The sequence below is a fragment of the Oryctolagus cuniculus genome, chromosome 4, assembly GCF_051225735.1.
Source record: "Oryctolagus cuniculus isolate XC-2025 breed Fujian yellow rabbit chromosome 4, ASM5122573v1, whole genome shotgun sequence".
Classification (NCBI taxonomy): domain Eukaryota; kingdom Metazoa; phylum Chordata; class Mammalia; order Lagomorpha; family Leporidae; genus Oryctolagus; species Oryctolagus cuniculus.
In genome coordinates this window covers 53,249,966-53,264,513 of record NC_142870.1, presented here as the reverse complement: position 1 = coordinate 53,264,513, position 14,548 = coordinate 53,249,966, and the positions used below count along the sequence as shown (strand labels likewise).

General features: G+C 41.7%; 1 long non-coding RNA gene across 1 annotated transcript in view; it reads right to left on the bottom strand.

The window, feature by feature from the left end:
- The window catches only part of LOC149126973 (uncharacterized), an 82,509-nt gene extending 72,678 nt beyond the window's left edge, over positions 1–9,831 (bottom strand). Inside the window, exon 1 of the long non-coding RNA XR_016233061.1 lies at positions 9,642–9,831. This is a non-coding gene — a long non-coding RNA (uncharacterized LOC149126973). The remainder of the gene's footprint in view (positions 1–9,641) is intronic.
- Positions 9,832–14,548: the final 4,717 nt, after the last annotated feature.

Sequence of the window (14,548 nt, the reverse complement as noted above, 5' to 3'; positions counted from 1 at the left end):
GTATGTTGAGGCAGCTCATTTTGGATCCTCCAAATTACATTTCTTGTATATCCAAGGTTTTTTTTTTTAATACATTTGTTTACTTGAAAGGCGGAGTTGCAGAGTGAGAGAAGGAAAGACAGAGAGAAAGAGATCTCCCATCTGCTGGTTCACTCCACACCCAACATGGCCACTACGGCCAGAGCTGGGCCAGACTGAAGCCAAGAGCCAGGAGCTTCCTCCAGGTCTCCCAATAGGGTGTAAGGGCCCAAGGACTTGGGTTGTCTTCTGATGCTTTTCCAGGCATGTTAGCAGGGAGCTGGATCAGAAGCTTAGCAGCCAGGATGCAGATTGGCACCCACATGGGATGCTGGCACGACAGGTGGCAGCTTTTCTCCCTAAGGCACAGCTCAGGTGCTGACATTCTTAATTTGATGCAGTAACCAGGAATATTTGGTGTGCGATTTTAAGAAAAATGCACTGGCCAGCGCTGCGGCTCACTAGGCTAATCCTCCGCCTGCAGCGCTGGTACCCCGGGTTCTAGTCCCAGTTGGGGCGCAGGATTCTGTCCCGGTTGCTCCTCTTCCAGTCCAGCTCTCTGCTGTGGCCCGGGAAGGCAGTGGAGGATGGCCCAAGTGCTTGGACCCTACACCCGCATGGGAGACCATGAGGAAGCACCTGGCTCCTGGCTTCGGATTGGTGTAGCACACTGGCTGTGGCGGCCATTTGGGGAGTGAACCAACGGAAGGAAGACCTTTCTCTCTGTCTCTCTCTGTCACTGTCTAACTCTGCCTGTCGAAAAAAGGAAGAAAAAAAGAAAGAAAAATGCACAATAGTTTATTGCCCTCATTTTAGTCAGCTCTTCTCTAGGTTTTCTAATGTTATTCATGGAACCAGTCCTCTTCTCCACATTCCAGTCAGGGGAGTGGAGTCAAAGACAGAGACAGTCTTTCAACAGTGCTGAGTTGTGAAGAGACACAGAGCTCTGCTTTTGAAGCTGCTTGCTTAAAGTACCTATAATCACACTGCAGTCGTGTGATGTTGGTAACAGAATCAAATACCTTCTCGAGTCAGGAAAATGTCTTGCTATTTATGACATGTGTGTAAATAATATCAAGAAAACTATCTATGGTGCATATGTTTGTCAGAAAGAAACAGCAATCTGAAGCTTGAGTATCTTCAGAGTCCTAGGACTTGAACTTAATAGAATGACAAAGAAAGTTACCGAGAAAGAGGGGTAATATCAAAAGCATTTAGCAAATGTTATGGCACAGGCCTCTATCAAGAAGATTACAATGCTGGCCCCTAGAGGCTGCCAATCACTGCTGATGTTTACAGTTCAGATGCTGGAGCGTGGAAGGTCTGGAGAGTACCAGGGAAGTGCCACAATAGTGAGGCCACTACTATGGGCAGCAGGACAATGGCTATCTACTTACTAAATGGGAATAGTCCAAAACTATAGCATCTTCCCTGAGAGGTGTGAATCACCTGCTTCTCAGGTAGGAGAAATAGGAGCACAGATGGACAGATACCCCAAGGTGCTCAGGACAGTCCCACTTTGTTTAAACATTTATTTTATTTACTTGAAAGGCAGAATGACAGAGAGTGAGAGAGAAACAGAGAGAGAAATTGATCTTGCATCTGCTGGTTTATTCTCCAAATGGCCGCAATTGTTGGGAATGGGCCAGGCTGAAGCCAGACTCCATCCATGTCTTCTATATGGATTGCGGGGGTACAAGTACTTGAGTCATCTTCCTCAGCTCTCTCAGGTGCATTAGTTAGGGGCTGCATCAGAAGCAGAGCAGCCAGGACTTGAACTAGAACACCAATATGGGATGCCAGCATTACAGACAGAGGCTTAACCTGTTATGCCACAATGCCAGCCCCAACAGTCCCAGTTTAAAGCTATTGTGCCATTTTCTTCAGCAATAGCTCTATATTTAAGAATCATATTTGCTCTTTATGCCTTTGCGTTAGGATAACCTTATATCTTAAAGTGTACCTGATTGCACAATATACGAGGCGTCTTCAAAAAGTCACATTTATAGTCACGCAAATACCGGAAAACAAAACCAATATGATTCTCTTTGAAGCAAAAAGTCATTGGCAGGGAACCACCTTGGCATCCAGAAAGAGAAAACCATGGTAAAAGAGAGCAAACATCCCCACTAATCTTCCAACAAAGGGTGCCGGTATATTAATGCCAGTTTCTAAGATATCTAGGGAGTCAAGGACAAAGCCAAAGACAGCCCACGATAACAGGACTGCCAACAGAATCCATTGCCAAGGCTCCAAAAACAAATAAGAGTCAGAGGAAAGACAGAAGACAAGCACAGGGAAACTTGGCAAGGAGACCCCTTCAGCCACAATAAGCAGAACAAAAGATAACCCAAAGAATGTCCTGAACTGCCTTGTTTGGTCATGAAGGTTGTACACTCCAAAGAAACTAGGATTTCATTCCATAGACTATGATGTAAATACCATTCTCTTGAGTGGAATAGTGCACAGTCTACATAAGTGTGGCAGTCTCAACAGTAACATTGTTCCAGCTCTTGTGTGCCCACTCATTGATCTAATTTTTGATATAAATACTTTTCATTAATTAAATTTTTTGAAACTCTTACAATCTGTTCAGTTATTCAGATGATATGTTCAGGATGATTATGGGGAGTTATATGCAAACAATTCCATAGTATTAATTACTTAGTAACCTTGAAAGAGTAATCTCTCCATTTCACTGTCAAGGAGCAAAGTATGTCTTAGACTGCATTTTAAAAATAAGGGAGATAAAGTGGTGAAGAAAGAATCATTAGGGACTCCTCCACACTGTGGAATAATTCACAAAGCACATACTCTAATCAGTTCACATGCTCCATCACTTTCTTTGTATAATAGTCTTTTGCTTGACAAGGACAGCAATTAAAGACCATCAAACATTATACAGTGGGCAAGGACAGTCAAGGAGATTGTAATTATTATAATCCTTTGTCATCAAAATAGACATATTTCAAATCATCATAGAAAATGAAGATGCACTGGTATATTCCAAGCCCCTCACAGATAGTAGATACAAATAAAGAATTCAGATTTACATTAATAACCCCCAAATTACAATGTCTTCAAGTTTCTACCTTCATTGCTAAAACTAAATAAATAAAATGTGCCTTTAACAACAGGGTCAGGGATGGTTGAATTAAAATGTAAATAAGGGATCAATATTATCTAAATTGATATGTTGACAGTTGTTGGAAGATGAAAATATTAATATAGTTCATATGGTGGCTAATAACTCTTAAGATCATCTGTGAAAATTCTTACCTTCATGCATTTGTCCATGTCATTCTCTTCTTTGATAGTATACTAAGCAGGGGTGGAGAATGTCTAGCCTGAGGGCTGTATAAGGCCTGCAAAATTATTTGATATGGCCCTGCCACGGCAACCCCAGGTGGGACTTGAAATTCAGTCAGTTATAGACAGACTAGTTGTTTTTTTTTTTTTTAATTTTTTTGACAGGCAGAGTGGACAGTGAGAGAGAGAGACAGAGAGAAAGGTCTTCCTTGGCCATTGGTTCACCCTCCAATGGCTGCTGCGCTGCAGCCAGCGCACCGCGCTGAACAGAAGGCAGGAGCCAGGTGCTTCTGGTCTCCCATGGGGTGCAGGGCCCAAGTACTTGGGCCATCCTCCACTGCACTCCAGGGCCACAGCAGAGAGCTGGCCTGGAAGAGGGGCAACCGGGACAGAATCTGGCGCCCCGACCGGGACTAGAACCCGGGGTGCCGGCGCCGCAAGGCGGAGGATTAGCCTAGTGAGCCGTGGCACCGGCAGGCTAGTTTTTAAGTTGATAATTTTGTATGCCCCATGAATGATGTTTAAACATCCAAATGGCCCTTGACAGGTAAAAAGTTTACTACCCCTAAAGCCGTCAGTTTACATAAAGCCTGTCAATCACTTTTTCTTTAAGATTTATTTTTTAAATGCATTTGAAAGGCAGAGTTATGGAGAGAAAGAGAAACACACACAGAGAGGTTTGCCATTTGCTGGTTCACTCCCCAAATGGCTGCAATGGCCAGAGCCAGGCCAGGCTGAAGCCAAGAGCCAGGAGCTTCTTTTGGGTCTCCTGCGTGGTCGCACAGGCCCAAGCACGTGGGCCATGTCTGCTGCTTTCCCAGGCAAATTAGCAGAGAGCTGGATCGGAAGTGGAGCAGCCAGTAGTTGAACAGGTGTCCACATGGGATGCCAGTGTTGCAGTGACGGCTGCAGTGGTGGCAGTTCGTTATTCAAAGCCTTCTCTGTGAAGCTTTCCAGATCCATTACACCTACCTCTCTTACACGGAGTGCACTGGACCCCACTTTGTATTATAAACCTGTATTCAGGTACTTATCTAGTCCTCTCTAATAACAATAAGCTTGTTGAGGGAAGGACTCATTACTTATTCATATTTCTTTCTTTTTTTATTTTTTTTAACTTTTATTTAATGAATATAAATTTCCAAAGTACAGCTTATGGATTACAATGGCTTCCCCTCCCCCATAACTTCCCTCCCACCTGCGACCCTCCCCTTTCCCACTCCCTCTCCCCTTCCATTCACATCAAGATTCATTTTCAATTCTCTTTATATACAGAAGATCAGTTTAGCATACATTAAGTAAATATTTCAACAGTTTGCTCCCACACAGAAACAGAAAGTGAAAAATACGGTTTGAGTACTAGTTATAGCATTAAATCTCAATGTACAGCACACTAAGGACAAAGATCCTACATGAGGAGTAAGTGCACAGTGACTCCTGTTGTTGACTTAACAAATTGACACTCTTGTTTATGGCATCAGTAATCACCCTAGGCTCTTGTCATGAGCTGCCAAGGCTATGGAAGCCCCCTGAGTTCACCGACTCTGATCATTTTTAGACAAGGCCATAGTCCAAGTGGAAGTTCTCTCCTCCCTTCAGAGAAAGGTACCTCCTTCTTTGATGACCCATTCTTTCCACTGGGATCTCACTCACGGAGATCTTTCATTTAGGTTACCCCCCCCCCCAGAGTGTCTTGGCTTTCCATGCCTGAAATACTCTCATGGGCATTTCAGCCGGATCCGCATGCCTTAAGGGCTGATTCTGAGGCCAGAGTGCTGTTTAGGACATCTGCCATTCTATGGGTCTGCTCATATTTATTTCTTACTATAGTATTGAAGATAGTATATTAGACATTTTAGAAATTTCTTAAGATGTATTTATTTAGATTAGGGAATAGGGACTTGTAGTCTTAGTATACCATTCTATAGTCCTCATCTATGAGGAATATCTAATACTCATTTCCACCTCATAGATGTTGCATCAACTTATAACAATCTTTTCAGTAAAAAGACCTCTTAAAACCTATTCACCATGCACCTGTCTTATGCTTTTTTACAGCCAACTTGCATTACCTCTCTTCCCACATACCTACAAATAAGGTAGGATTGCATTAGTTGGCAAACAACACAACTCTAACCATGAAGACTTGAATAAGTTTATTTTTCCTGAAACATAAAGGTGTTGATAGGAAGTTACTGAGTGGCAGGATGCCATCAGAACCCAATCTCTTATTATCTTTGTGCTCTGTCATCCTTATCATGTTTCTTGTCTTTGTGTTCAGAACCTGCCTTTTGGGCCTCCAAGACATCATGACCATGCCTTTGGAAGGAAGAAAGAAAAGAGTGAAAGTCCAATGCCATACAAATCTGACTGTATTTTAAAAGCTTTCTTGGAGGGGTTGATGTTGTGGTGTAGCAGATGAAACCTCTGCCTTCGATGCTGACATCCCATATGTTGGCCGGTTCAAGTCCTGGCTGCTCCACTTCCAATCCAGATCACTGCTAATATGTCTGGGAAAGTAGCAAAAGATGGCTCAAGTCCTCCTACCCCTGCACCCACATGGGAGACCCAGAAAAAGCTCAAGGCTTCTGTCTTTAGCCTGGCATAGCCTGGCACAGCCTGGCCATTGTGGCCATTTGGGGAGTGAGCTAGCAGATGAAAGATTCCCCTCTCTCTGTAACTCTGCCTTTCAAAAAAAAAAAAAAAAAGACAAAAGTTTTCTTGGAATTCTACCAGATGGGCTTGCCCTCTTTAGCTGTAAAAGACTGAATACACAGATACACACACGTACACATGAAATTGGGCATGCTGCTATCCCAAAGAAAACTAGAATTCTGTTAGAAAGAAAGTAGGTAGAAATGAATACTAAATAGGCCCTAGAAGTGGTTGGCATATCTCCTCATTAACCAGGAACAAAAAGCACAGGAGTAGCCTATGACTGGGGGAAAAGTGTCAACATAAGTATCAATGTATGGTCTTACCAATTCCTAAAGCTGTTAGTGCAAACAACATTGATGTAGCAGGGCTAAGTCAGGACACGGCTAGGAGGAGCAGGTGTATGCAGTGAATCCCTGCACAGAAGTAGCTTGATAGATTCTTGGCTTTGTTACCTGGAACTACACAGAAGTAAATGGTTTCTACAATAATAATACTTAAGACTAACATTCACGACTCTTTTTTTTTAACAGTTACTACGTTCTACAAGGTGATACACTAAAACTTTTACATCTGTCCTTACTTTAATTCTTAACAATTCTATGAAGAAATCCTATTACTAACTCTGTTCTATAGGTTAAAAAAACTACAGGGGTGGGCGTTGTGGTGCAGTGGGTGAAGCCACAGCTTAGGATGCTTGCATCCAATATTGGAGTGCCAATTCAAGTCCCAGTTATTCTTCATCCAGTCCAGTTTCCTGCTAATACATTCTGGGAAGAAGCAGATGATGACTCAAAGGTTGGGTACCTGCCGTTCGAGTGGGAGATCCAGATGGAAGTGCAAGCACCTGGCTTTGGCCTGGCCAGCAGTGCCTGTTGCAGGCATTTGGAAAGTGAACCAGCAGATGGAAACGCTGTTCCTCTCCCTCTCCCTCTCCCTCTCCCTCTCCCTCTCCCTCTCCCTCTCCCTCTCCCTCTCCCTCTCCCTCTCTCTCTCCCTCAAGTAGATGAAAATAAATAATCAACCAGAAAGAAAAGAAACCACAGACCTTAATTGGGAAAGCCTGGATGTGGACTCAGAACATGGTTCTAGAATCTGCACACTTAATAGAAAATGGAAGAATGTTTTAAAATTAGGAAAGGAGAAAGAATTAAACAAGACTCTCCAAGATGCTTCCACCTAGAGTAGTGGCCAGGATACATACCTTCTGGGAGCACTTCCCATGTTTAAGATCAAGGACAAGAGAGAAAAACAAGAGTCTATAGTGCTGGCATACCGTATGGGTGCCGGTTCGAAATTTGACTGTTCCACTTCCTATTCAGCTCTCTGCTATGGCCTAAGAAAGCAGTAGAAGATGGCCCAAGCACTTGGGCCCCTGCACCTGCATGGAGACCTGGAGGAAGCTCCTGGCTCCTGGCTTTGGATCGGTACAGCTCCAGCCATTGTGGCCATTTGAGGAGTGAACCAGTGGATGGAAGATCTCTCTGCCTCTACCTCTACCTCTCTCTAACTCTTCCTTTCAAATAAATAAATAAATATTTTTTAAAAAAGAATGTTAGGACATAACTAATAGAAGAATCTGAAATAGAAGGCTGGTACTTGTAATTGAAACAAGGATAGAATTTTCCCGAGTCCAAAGGAACATGAATTTTTTATCAATATGTTATTCAATCATGAAAACTTTATTATAAATCTATGGTTTTATTTACAGGCAAGAGAGAGCAAAGTCAGTGTAAAATACTCCCTGCTCTCTGGCAGCAAACAATTCAATGACTTCAGATGTAAGGGAGTACGTGGGATGACATCCACAGTTGAGATAAGCCTGGATCATAGGATCTTAAAGGAATGGTCTATGGATTACTTCACAAAAAATTTTTTTAAAATATCAAACCCCTGAAAGGACTTTCTATAAACATTAAAGCTCTGTTAAGGGCTAGCACCGTGGGGCAGTATGTTAATCCTCCGCCTGCAGTGCCAGCATCCCATATGGGAGCCGGTTCCAGTCCCAGCTGCCCCTCTTCTGATCCAGCCCTCTGCTATGGCCTGGGAAAGCAGTGTAAGATGGCTCAAGTCCTTGGGCCCTTGCACCCATGTGGGAGACCCAGAAGAAGCTCCTGGCTCCTGGCTCCTGGCTTTGGATCAGCACAGCTCTGTTGCAGCCATTTGGGAAGTGAACCAGTGGACGGAAGATCTCTCTCTCTCTCTGTCTCTCCCTCTCACTGTCTGTGACTCTACCTCTCAAATGAATAAATAAAATATTTAAAAAAATAAAAAAAACTATGTTAAGAGAATCCAACAGTACAAAGCTATATTTCTGATTTCTTGTAACTCTTTATAGTTTATTCCACGTCACACACATACAGTGGAAAAGTGTAGGTGGACTTCAGGCAATTGGATATAGCAAATTGTGCTGAAACCATGGAATAGGAAAAGGAACTGGGGTAAAGACACTGCCTGATTTTTAACAGACTGATTGTCCCTTCGGGTTGATGGTAGTGTAGAGTTATTCCAAGATTTATGGGTGGCTGTGAAAAATGCTGTCAGGACTCAGTTCATTTTGTGACAAAATTCTAGTATGTTTCATCAGAAAATTTCATGTCTTTATGTTGCCAAACTAGCTCAGTAGAAATTAGCCTGCTTGTTCTCAGACTAGCTAGCCATCAAGTCAGTACATGTTCTTGTCCACCAAGAAAGTGGCTGTTAAAATGCAAACAGGGTCTTGGCATGTCAGGAATATAGGATGGCAGAATCACACTTTAACCCACAGCAAGCTCAAGGTAAAATTTAATCAGCATGGATAATACTGGCATGGGGAATGTTCCAGAATCTCAACAAAATTTCAGAACAACTCATTCACTTTTTTTTTTTTTTTTTTTTCAAAACACTCCGTGCCCTGGTCTTTGGCACTGAGGTCCTAGAGTTCAAAATGCACACATTCAATTATTCATTCGCACTCCTGTCTTTAGCTCTGACTTAACGTCTAGCTTTTCTACCTGATAGGCCCTCAGGTTATAGAACTGTAGCCCTGTGCCTTTTGATATCTACCTTTTGAATTCCTCGAATGTCTTTTTAACATTATTTCAGAGAGGTAATAAGCATTTGTGGTCAACCCACAATATTTAACCAGAAATGAATGTCTCTGATCCTCGAATGCCAACACATTCTCTAAACGCTGAATTTAACTCCACAAAACTACAGGACACGAGCTTGCTTGCCCACTTTAAACACAGTCAAGACTTGAAATTTTTAACACAATTTTATAAAATACAAGAGATATAATTAGTATTTTCTAATGCACTTTTCAGAAATGCCATTAGTACCTAACAACAGTTCTGTAACCAAAAATAAGCAGAAAGAAAAATAAACCCACCCCACCACTTTTGTTAGGTACTTCACTAGTTGCTTTCTTGTAGCAAGTTTTAGAAATGGTCTTGGTCACTGAACCATGCAAGCATTCCAAAAGTAACATGGAGCAGTGAGGTGAAGTGGGAAAAACACAAGTGCTTATGTTAGAAGTCCCTGAATCTCAATCCAGCTGCGTCCTAGCCTGCTCTCTCACCAGTGTGCCCACATCTGTGAATGATGATCCTTCTCTCATCAAGATGCTCTGAGACATCAGTAATACAAGCGTAAAATGCCTAACATAGGCGGACACTCACCAACTGTGAATTCCCTCCCCCTTGCACTTCTGGCTGAGGTTGCTGAGGAAGGCGGGGCGGGGGGGTGACCCAGTATCAGAAGGTATGATTCTTCATTTGCTACAAAGGGTGCCTCATCCTGGCCACAGATAGCCTTCTGAGGAATCTTAGTGACAGGAAATTGTGTGCAACTAACTCTTACAATGAGAAAGCTAAGCCTACTGTGACAGACCTGCATGCTTCAGGCAGACAGAGGGCCCAATAAGCAAGCCCCACATTTGACCTGCTGCCAGGGTTCAGGCACTATCTGTAGCCTGGCACTCTGCCCATTGCTCCTTGGGGCTATGAATCAACATTGTGACAGAGGGCATAGAGTCAACTGCATTCCATTAATGGATCACAGTGTCTCATTGAGGCTTTTGCAGCAAAGAAGGAATAGGGAAGAGACAGAGTCTAAGACAGACATAAGCTTAGTTGGCAGAAACAGATACACGGGGTTCTTAAATGTGAATGTGAAAAGGTCAAAGTCCCTAATGAACTCACACAGCCTGACTGTCAAAATTGAACCTTCCAACCAAACGTTCTCAAGACGTTTCTCATCATTACTCCAGAAGCTTCCTGTTTTCCATACAGGGTTCTCAGGACTTACAAAATCCACATCAGGTGATTCTGTTGATGTCCTCTCAGGAGAGGAGCTCATTTTATTCCATAGTCCATAAACTTTTTTTAAAGATTTATTTATTTATTTGAAAGCCAGAGTTACACAGAGAGAGGAGAGGCAGAGAGAGAGAGAGATCTTCATCTGATGGTTCACTCCCCAGTTGGCCGCAACAGCCAGAGCTGCGCCAATCCGAAGCTAGGAGTCAGGAGCTTCTTCCGAGCCTCCTATGCGGGTGCAGGGGTTCAAGGACTTGTGCCATCTTCTACTGTTTTCCCAGGCCATAGCAGAGAGCTGGATTGGAAGTGGAGCAGCCATGTCTCAAACCAGCGCTTATATGGGATGCAAGCACCTCAGGCCAGGGCATTAACCCACTGTGCCACAACTCTGGCCCCATAGTCCATAAACTTAAGTGTCATAATTTTCATGCAGCTTGCTTTTAAATCAGTTTGGAAACCTGATGGGAAGAAGTTAGCCCTTATTGTATAGAATGTAGAATCCTGTACATTTCAGACATTTTACATTCTCAAGATGTCTTCAGTGGCAATTCATGTGGTACTCTCTTAAACATTTTTTTTATTACTTAAGCACATCAAGCTCATGAAGGCAAATTTTTAATGGTTACTAAAGGTACTTACTCGGTCGTACATGAATATTAGGAAATCAAAGGTGCGTTTGGATTTGGGAAATCAAAGGTGGGAATTGTTTCATCTGATAGAACAGAATGAGACTCTCAATTATGAAAGTGATAACAGAGAACCAGGACAAAATCTTAATGGATAAAGACGACGTTGTAACTCTACATGCATAATATAGGGACATAAAAGTTGGAAAATAATTTTCAGAGGAGAAGATGGGATTACAGATGGAATTTGAGTGTCATATTTTAACATATCTTCAAGCATGGCTTATTTGTTTCATTTTATTTTCTATAAGGGCACAGATGGCTTTAAAAATTTCATTCTGAGACATGTATAACTACTACTTTTCTAAATGGGTGGCTGCCATAAGCATGCTTGAATGCTGTATAAGCTTGTTCACTTGGGGAGAACTTCAATATAATCATACAGTGCCATATTTATTATTGAAATAAAGTCTGCCGGATGATTCAGCACGGCTCTCTGGTAAGCATGTTACTTTATGGGTGATTTAATTAACTGCACGTGTATGTGGCTCACAGTATGTAGCATAAATTTAGATATGGAGAAATATATTTATGTTAGAATAATGAACTCCTTTCTTAATATCAGTCATCAATATGAGAATAATATGACAAAAAGAACAAAGTGAATTCTGAATTACCTCATGTCTGGTAATTGGTTTTGGAGATAATAAAAGCTGACTATTTCAAACCAAACAGTTAAACAAATAGATTTTGTCATTAGGGAGCTGTTAATATCTGCATGACCTTTTTTTAAAGATTTATTTTATTTATTTGCAAGTCAGAGTTATACAGAGAGAGAGGCAGAGAGAGAGAGAGAGATCTTCCATCTGCTGGTTCACTCCCCAATTGACCACAACAGTCCGGGCTGTGCCCATCTGAAGCCAGGAGCCAGGAGCTTCTCCTGTGTCGCCCACGCAGGTGCAGGGGCCCAAGGACTTGGATCATCTTCTATTGCTTTCCCAGGCCATAGCAGAGAGCTATACCAGAAGTGGAACAGCTGGGACTCGAACCAGTGCCCATATGGGATACTGGCACTGTAGGCAGTGGCTTTATTGGTTATGCCACAGTGCAGGCCCCCTGCATGACTTTTTAATGAGTCCTAAATAAATAGAAAATTCATGAATTTTTGTGACTCAATAAATTTATTATTTTTTTTTTACCAAATCTTGCTCTTAGCCTTTATTTTAGTCAAGTCAGTAGTCTTATACTTATCAATGTGCATCAAATACACTGATTACATTCACCAAAAAGGAACTGACATACGAGTATATTCAGATCTACAAATGAGAACCAAACATTGATTTTGAGAGAAATGTGGTAAGAAAATAGCTTTATTTATACAAAATTCTTGAGTACTAGGCATGTCACATCCTTCAAAAGCAAAAATAAATGTAGCTAGATCAGGCGAATTATATTTTCCTTTGTTTCTCTTCTAAGAGTTAGCTCAGCCTGCACTCAATCCTTCAGAATAATCTCCACATCTTCACTTTTGTGCAGCGTGTTAACTGTGAACAAAATGACAGTGCATGTCTGTCAAACGCAATACTTATATTAGTATTAAAGCCTTATTATTAATACAGAAGCTCATGACAAGTCAAGTTAATCTTAATAATACATATTTCCTTTTAGACATTAATCTATCATTTAACCAAAGAAATGGCTTATTAGAATATCAAAAATAAAAAGACTTATTTAAATGAAAACATGTATAATATGTTCTGTATCTCATTTGTTTCGTATTGTGTTGCGCAGGTTAGTATAAGCTATTCTGTGAACGTGTGATACTAAGAAAATTTAACACCTCTTCAAAACTTGTTATTCCTTTTTTTATTTTTAAAGATTTGTTTATTTATTTGAAAGTCAAAGTTACAGAGAGAGAGGGAGAGACATCTGCTGGTTCATTCCAGGCCAAAACCAATAGCTTCATCCAGGTCTCCCACATGAGTGACAGGGGCCCAGGGACTTGGGGCCATCCTCTGTTACTTTGCCCAGGCCATTAACAGGGACCTGGTTTGGAAGTGGAGCAGCTGGGACTGGAATTGACACCCATAAAGAATGTCAGCATTGCAGGTGGCGGCTTTAATCTGCTGTGCGAAATTGCCATCCCCAGATGTTCCTTTTAAATGTGAATTTCTAAAGACTTGCATATCTTAAAATATTAATTCCTATTGTATTTACTTACTAAACATAAAGAAATTATATTTAAATTTGATTAATGCATTCAAAAGGAACAATTCAAAAAAGTGATGTGTGCCTTAAAAAAAACCTTAAATTTGTATTTCTATTTTCTTGGTTCTTAGAAAATAAAAAAACATTCATTTATTATTTGTTTATCCTAGTATAACAGAACCAGACATCTGGATGATTCCAAATCCTCTCGCTTGCCTGGCTACTTCCTAGGGATGGGATGGAAACCTAGGATGGGAAGTGGAAGTGTAAAATGTCTCAGAACCTCTGGTTCTAGTTGAAGTTCTTGCTCTGAACCCATGATCTTGACTTTCCTTTCCACTTCACCTCCTGAGGATGTTCCACTACCCATGCAGAATTACTGAACTGGATACCAGCCTCATGGTCGTCCACTGCTGGTTCCCAAAGTTTCACCCAGACCAGCCTGTGGCTGTGGTCACTTTGATGGAGAGTTTGGGAGGAAGGCAAGGGTAAGGTTACAAGGGTGCATATGTGTGAACAATTTGAAATTATTTACTACTTGGCCCTATTTATATAAGCATCTTTACATTCGAACCCCTGGGAACTTCTGTTTCTCCCCTCTCTGCAGCTCCTCCTTCCTGCCACACACAGATCAGCTTTATCTCCAGGACCTCCTCCTTCTCCCTTGTAAGGTAACCCTCCTCCCTCCTAAATCCTGTTTGCTTCTTTCACAGAACAGAACTGGGCTATTCACCTGCAAGAGTTCATAAAGGCATTCTCACCAAGGCACTAGGGTGTCTGAGGGCTATTTCCCAAACCAAACACTCCCTTTCAGGTGCACTCCTGTTTGGCAAAAAACAATTACTTCCCAGTCACCAATTCTGAAGTCATCAATGTTTGTTTCCTTTCCCTCTTGCTCCACAATAGGTAGCAATTTAGAAATTATGGATTTAACAATATGGCTGTGAAATAAAGGGAAAGAAGATAATAAAGATTTAAAAGAATGATCAACCTTTGAAAACATACTCAGTTATGGACAAGGAAACTGAGCTCTAGAGAGGTAAGTACAGCCTGTCTGGAGTTTATCCAGCATTTGTGAGCAGAAGTTGGATCTCTGATCTGACCCAGGGCTGTTTCCGTGATCTCACAAAACAACTCAGTTTCTCAGAAGCCAAATAGCATTTCAAGTATGTGCATTTAATTCTTGGCTGTGTTGCCAGCAAGGGTCCCATAGGAAAGGATACAGGCACGAAGCAAGGGAGGCATGTGGCTACTGAGCACCTAAATCATATTATCTCAGTTATTCTGGTATGTTCTGTGCATACTTCAGTCCTGTGCTCATGGTTCATGTATGTAAATACTCAATTTCTAGGTATGTTGATGTTCTGGAAGGCTGTTTTCACACACATTTACTAAAAATCCTTTGAGGGTTCCATCAGAGATAAAACTGAAGCATTC